Genomic DNA, 7564 nt, shown 5'->3' on the forward strand with positions numbered 1-7564 from the left:
ACCCTTCAGCTTTCATAGTCTCCCCTCTTTTCAGCTCAACTATTAAAGCATAAAGGGGTCAGTCCCCAGACAGCTCCAGCCTTTATCCCTCACTCACACACTCATCTCTAGCATAGACCCTGCTCTGTTCTTTTAGTGGTAGCCACTAAGCGTTGATGTGAAGATTATAAATGTAGCCTGGTTTTTATTTTGTAATTGTTTTGTGACTTTTTATTATTAAAAAATATAAGCTGTAGGTCTGGAGTATATCGCACAGTTTTACTGAAATAATGCAAATAAAGATAATACAAATCATTTAAGTGACATGAAACAGAGTTTTAGAGCATATTGCACAAAGTAGGCTACAAGGGGGGAAAAATGAATATACATATGACCATATGTTGTGTTTTGGCATCTGGCATCCGCCTGTGCGCATTGATGTGAAGGTGGAACTGGTTTGATTTAACCATTTGGCAAATACAGACCCTAAACAAACCCGATATTTCAGATGTCTGTCTGTAGAAGGTAGATTAAAAGCAGAAACTATATGGAGAAATAATGTGCTCATAAAATTCATGGATACTTGTGTGTTATTTCTCGGGTGTTTTATGGCTGCTTGTTAAGATAATGAAGCATATATCATATAAAAATGACATCAGTCTGATTTTTTTTGACAAGCATTGATCATATTTTGTTGAATATACTTTTCTACCTAAACTGAATATGTAAAGTGCAGTCTTTATTCTCTGCAGAGATTCCTTCCATTTGAATACCTTTGTGGTGTAAAAACCATATAATTAAATATACCACAGAAAGAAAAGAGGCATCAGATTCCATTACCATGTACAACCACTTAAATCCTGACTTTTTTTTAACAGAATTCACAGGATGTGTAGAGACCAGTGTTAAAATCTACCCCCAGCCACTGCAAACGGCCCAATTGCCTTGTGATTAACGCACAATAAAAGAATGTGATGGCTTAAAGAAGCAGCAGGAAAAGCTGCCCAGTGAAAGATGGGTGTACGGCGCACTCTGTAATTAAGCCAGTCTGCACTTGATGAAAGTAGATCACACTGGCGGGCCATGGCTTCACAGCCAGTTTGTTTTTACGACATAATTACAGTCCAAATCAAATGAGAAGATTTAATATTGCACCACGACGAGCATGTGTCCAATGTCAACAATGACACTGACCCCCCTGAGGCAAGGTGTATGTGTGTGAATGTGTATGTGTGTGGTGGGGTAGGGGGGGCAGTAGGGAGGGAGGGAGGTCGGGCGTCAGGAAGCCGACAGCAGAGAAGCTTCCCCACCGCGGTAGCTATCTACCTGTGTCTGGGCCCACCTGGGAGGTCTGACACCAATGGAATTACACTGACAGTGGGACAGAAGGGAGGAGAGAGGGAGAGACAAGAGTTTGTCTGTGGAATAGAGGGAGGGAAGCAGTCAGCGTGCGAGAGAGAATATAAGGACGAGAAAGTTTATACAATCTGAGGTTATGACAGTCAGAGCAGTAAAGAGATGAGGAGCAGACTGAAATAGGGTGTGGTTGCAGCGCAAACATAAATAAATGTTTTGCTTGGCTGTGTCTCCATGGTGGAGGTGATGGCCAGTGGTTAGGAGAGCTTGTGCAATCACAACCGGCTAAGTTGTTGTAGAGATAAAAAATCACAACACATTAGGTGTCTTCACAGCCATTGCTTATCCAAAATATACAAAAAGCAACGTTTAATGTTGGATTATCAAACAATAGATTCAAGATTTAAAGAATTGTCGGAATATGAGAGAGGCAATTATGGTGACCAAAAGTTGTCATTTGTGTTTTGAGATGAGTGTTGTTCTGATGCTTGACGACATGGTTATGCTGTAAACGACCAAACCTCCCACTGAGCGGCTTTAGTGTTTTCCTCCCTCTGAAAAAAAAAACTGCATTTCCTGTCCTTTAGTTACAAGCCCGACACAACCACAAAGCCTTTGTTCCTCTGGGTCAAATTCTCCCAAGAAGAGAGAATCTGCCCAAGCCACAGCTGTTGAGTGACCACGCTCCACCACACTGCTTTCTGTCTCCTGACCACCCTTTTAAATTGCTCTCCCTCCATCCATTCCTCCCCTCCACTTTTCCCCTCTTTCACTGCCTTACTTCTACCCCTTTCCCCCTCTTTTTTCCAACAGCAGCCAGCTGGGCTGGATTGAGTCTGGTCGCTGTGTCACAGGGCGAAGCTGCTCTTTGGGCGGGCAGCGTCATTTGACTGGGTACTGGTCAGGGCTAGTAGATTAGTAACTGGATATCTACAGGGAGGCCAGCGGGGCCTGAGCCCTGTGATCCAGTGGAAAGTAGGGTCTCTGTGGTGACCTTGTGGTTGTGTGTGGCTCAAGACGTGAACCGCAATCCCTGCTGACACCCTATTCCCCGAGGACGTGGTTTTACTCCAGATCATGATTTCCCATCTCCTGCTCAGCGACATTCTGTCTGTGACTGTAGGCCTCTGCCCAGTGCTTTCTGTGTGAAGAGGATACGGCACCTCCTCACCAATGGTGCCTGTGGCCGCGTTTCTCCCACGGAGCAGGGCACAGGAGGGGGCCTTCTTCTAAACAAGCTCTAAAGAGAGCTTTTTAAACTACTGTCACATGTAAACGGTGCAAAATGGGCTGGTGGCCGGAATGACTCTGTGAGAAGGCATTTGTGTGGCCTCTAAATATATGGAGAGTAGCCACTTGCGGCAAGAGATCTTCAAGGACTGGCATGGAAATAGGCCCAAAATAAGCTGGATAATAAGATGCTGCAATTTTGAAGGAAAATATACAACAACGTATTTCAATATATCTATTTGATAAAAACATATTAATGAAAAATATGTTTTATGGGTTTGTGGACATACATAGATCCACATGTCTGGATGGCAGCCAAAAATAAAGTTTACTTGTGGACTCAGACAGTGCCGATCTGCAATGTTTAATTACCCAAAACAGAAATATCACTTAAACAGCTGAGCTGCACATACATGTAATAACAGCTGTAATACCAATCACTCTCTAATGCCCATTAACTTATCAATCACCCGCTTGGATGCATGACAAATAAATAACAGGCCAAGAAAATCAGCTTTTATCAGTGTTTTTTTTTTCTTTTTTGCTATCATTAAAAACATCTGCAGTGCCTAACCATCTGCACAGTCATCCAATTGTTATGTGCCATTGCTAGGATAAGAGCTGTGGGATTGTGACATCTTCTCAACATGCACATTTCTGCTGACCAGAAGACCAGAATCATCAACATGGCACCCAGATGTCAGCCTTCAGGCACAAACACACACACACACAGTTGGGAAAGTCAATCAGGTCTGTACAAACCAAACCAAATCTTCCAAACATCATCTGTGTCGGCAATTTGGAGCCTCTCGTTTGATTATTTTGAGAATATTTTTGAAGTAATAATCATATTTTTTACATTGAATCCTTCATGAGCACTTACGGGCTCTTTGTGTGTGGCAAGAGCTGGCAAGCACAGAGGATTCTTCCTGGTTTGACTTTCTCACACAAACCCATCCTGCACAAGACTCCTTTATTTCTTTTACTCCTCTATCTCCGCCTCATTGTTCTGTTTCTTCTCTCTTGTCTCGAGCGTTGTCTTTGAACACACGCATCCTGTACATGCACTATTTCTGTTATGCTATCCAATGGCCTGGAGGCTCAAGTGAGGACAGACTTGACTGCTGTTGGCTTCATATCAAGAAATACCTGATGGGTCCCTACAATCATGCCAAGACTCATTTGTGAAGCGTGAGATTGTCAACAACTACCATTAGAAAAGTAATGTATGAGTCACTATCATAGTATTCGTATAAGAACAAAGGCACAGACGGACAGAGAAATAATCTGTAAGGTTACATTCAGGAATTGGTGTATGAGGTAGTAAAGTGGCACACTGTGAAATATTATTTGTCAGATTCTGATCAAGATTCAGTATTTACCATCCATCTGTGTCTCATCTTGCCTCAACAACATTTGGCCAAATAACTGCAAGCTAGCAAGATTCCTTAGTGACAACTTGATAGGTATTTCTTGAATTTCACCCATAAAACATCACATTTGAGACTCAGACTCAGACTCATTTGAGACTGGAGATCAAGCTGAGACTGCAGCTTATAAAATAATAAAAACTGTGAAAACTATTTTCTCTGGACTTCTGATTAATGCAGTGCTGTGACACAATGCTCTGATCATTACCTTTGCTTGCCAGCTATGGACAACCAGTGTTTCTGTAGCTATGTGGTCTCCTGTTTGTAAGAAGCATAAGAAAGAGGAAGAAATGCTTGTTGCAGATATAAAACTCGGCTGATTTTACCCAAACAGAAACATACCTCATAAAAGCAATTATCTAAAATACAGATGATGAGTGAAAAAATGGTCACATCTACACAAAACTTTAAAAATCTTGCATTTTCTTGGTACTGCCCTTATCTGAACATTATACTTTGCATTGCAAAACAACCTATTCAACCTATAAGCTACACTCATGTAAACACAGACAGAAATGCAAATGCAACTTTTTAAAGTACAAGTGACAGCTAGTGATCATCAAAGTGAATCTCACTGATTATCTTAACAATGTAAGTTTGTTGTATGGTAAGAGTAGAGTCCCATCTCATAAAAACCTCACAGCTCTGACAACAATCAAATCTTTATGGCTGATGCAGAACATCTCTACAAACATGTATCTACTGATGTATTTCAGCAGATATATGGCAACAAGTCTGATTGCTGAAAGCTCCAAAGCACACACCTTACAAAACGGATATGTGGCTTATGTAATGGTAAGAGATATGTACACCAGAGTAGACAAGAGTCTACACCTGTGGAGGGTTAAAGTATTTGTACTTGTCTTACACCCTATATAAAGTCTTATATAAAATCCTTTTATTGACTTTGAAAAAAACTCAATAAAAGGATAACACACATTATTGTATCATTGTTATTATTGCATATACTTGAAACATAATTTGAGTTAGTTATTATAATTTGTGTCAATAGAGCTAAAATGAAGTACATTAAAGTAATCGAAATTATCTACATTTGTCTGACCTAAAAAAATAATTAAAATTTGTGAAATAACCCTTAAGAAAAACATGACACTATACCTGATTGAGGTCCTTTTATTTAAATGCAATAAAAAATACCACCAGCAAGGTGACATTCCTTCAAGACATTACCTTTTGTATTTCAATACACCAAAAATAAGTTGAATGACAACTGGTGCCCCACATCGCTGTGTAAATGCCCAGAACTGTGGTGGAAATGTCATTCACTGCATCCTCAGCAGCAGAAGGCTGAAAAACACAAAAACACAACACATGTTATATACAATGCTGGTATTCACAAAATGTGAATCCTTTATTCATTAACATTGCAGCTTATCCTATTCCACGACCGTGTGCTACTGGAAGAACTAACTGGGAACAGTACCCTGTGACTGAGCACATGGTTGCAGCATTGAGGTGCTTGTTCAAATAAGGACAATGACGTTTATACACTCTTATGTGTAAATATATAATATGTTTAAATGGCCAACTATGTACAATAACATCTTGAAATACCTCTCCACTACAGCAAAAGGATGATCACTGCATTCTCACTAACTGCATTAGGATCTAATTTATCTTCTTTCCCTTCACTCCTCCTTTGTTCTGGAACATTTGTAGAAGCTTCTTTGAGAAGTGGTCTAGCAAGGCCAGGAACTTCAATCGCAGTGGCTTCGTGGTGATCCACAAGAACCCATCATTCACCTTGAAAAAACAATGGTACAAAGTATCAAGTATTTGTTAGCTGTAATTACTCTGTCACAGAAGGGCTGTAACAAATGTGACAAATAATTTTACATCCAGTAATTACCATGGACAAATAAAAGTATGATTTAGTAGCATACTCCATGTATTAAATGTACATGGGCAATCTGTGTATGGACATCGATAACTACCCTGCAGATGCCTAAAATGTCACAACAAGTACCTGGTAGCCATTTCCAAACTGCACTCCTCACACATCCATACAGTATCCTGCATCAATACAGAAAAGAGCAAAAATTACACAGCATTAGATGTCTGCAAAATATGAAGTATATATTTGAGGTATAAATATGATAAATATGTGAAAGGTTTTATTCTGCAGCAGCCACTCCCAAATTTCACAAGGCCAGAGCCCAGTTTCAAATCTGAAAAGCTTCTGAAGTCCACCCAAACCTTTAATCGCAACAAAAAATAATCAGAGACAACCAATGCTTCCCCAGCAATTATATTTCCTACTGAAAATAAATTATACATATATATGTATACATATATATATATATTATACATATATATGTATACATATATGTAGCACCAAATCACAACAGATGTCATTTTAGCTTACGCTTACTACAGAACATGTCTACACCTTTTTCCTTTTATTAAACAAACTCAATTTCTGTCATTTCTGCACATCTGTGCCCCTCATAGTGTAGTTCCACCACGACGCGCACACGCAGACACAACCACACACACACACACAGGTGAGCACACAATGGAAAACATATCACGAAAACATGCCGCCTACTTCCATAAATCCCCGCACTACTGCATTCACGGCCACAAACCTGCACGCGCACACAGAAGCGTTGCTTAGGCTATCACTAGCCTGCTAGCTGCTAGCTTGACTATAAGAGTAAAGCAAAGCACTTTAGCATTAAGTTAGCTGGCGACAAGCTGCGCTCTCATGTGTTAAGCATGAACAGAACTCAAAGTGCCTCTTTAGGAAACTCTAAGAAGCATAACACGTAGCTACATTGCTTTAGCCGTTAGCTTTTAGCCAGACAATGTTGGCTCTAATTTACAACAACAGCCGCGGACGTTAGCTACATCGTGTTTAAATGATCTTAGCTTGCTTGTAGAGCGCGTCAACTCCAACTTGAACAAGGACTGAAATTTCTTCTCAGCATTGTCACACATGTCCATTTATGTTAAGGCATACACATTATGTCACAGGAAGATATAAAGTCTATTGACAGGAAGGCCAAAAACTTACCCACAGTATGAGTTGCAGCCGGGACGTCACTCTTGTTGCCTGAGCAGGTGACGCCGGTGAGGTCAGAGGGTGTAATCACCTGCGCATGCTCTGCTGGTCCAACTCATTTTGAGTGCAGTGAATTCATGGTGATTGGGACATAAGGTTGTATTGGACAGTTTAACTACTGAGTATTTATTTCACATAAACATATCACATCACATATTTTCTCACATAAAGTGTAAAAACTGAAAGTGTTTTTGCTAAATCTCAGCTGTGAGATCTATTAAAAGTGAATGCTCTTATTGTTGTGTCATCATGTAAGTGGGTGAGGCATGCATCACACAGTGCAGGAGGTGAGGAAAATAACATATGGTTTTACCTAGTTTGCCTTATAAGGCCTTTGTTGTAATTGTACAAACATTTGAAACAAAACTATATTATAAGATATTTATATTTGTTTATTGTTATTATTTTTTAGTTGGAAATGCAAAAATCTGTCCCAAATATCCTTAATCCACCCGACATGTTATGTTACACTTTCAAGAGGGGC

General features: G+C 40.0%; 1 long non-coding RNA gene across 1 annotated transcript; it reads right to left on the bottom strand.

Moving 5' to 3' along the window:
* Positions 1-5217: 5217 nt before the first annotated feature.
* On the bottom strand, positions 5218-7080 carry LOC114428994 (uncharacterized). Its single transcript, XR_003669623.1, has 4 exons — positions 7033-7080; positions 5983-6029; positions 5571-5759; positions 5218-5303 (listed from the first exon to the last, which is right to left on the bottom strand). It is a non-coding gene; the product is annotated as an uncharacterized LOC114428994 (long non-coding RNA).
* Between the last annotated feature and the right edge of the window lie 484 nt (positions 7081-7564).

Source organism: Parambassis ranga, chromosome 24 (assembly GCF_900634625.1).
Source record: "Parambassis ranga chromosome 24, fParRan2.1, whole genome shotgun sequence".
Taxonomy (NCBI): domain Eukaryota; kingdom Metazoa; phylum Chordata; class Actinopteri; family Ambassidae; genus Parambassis; species Parambassis ranga.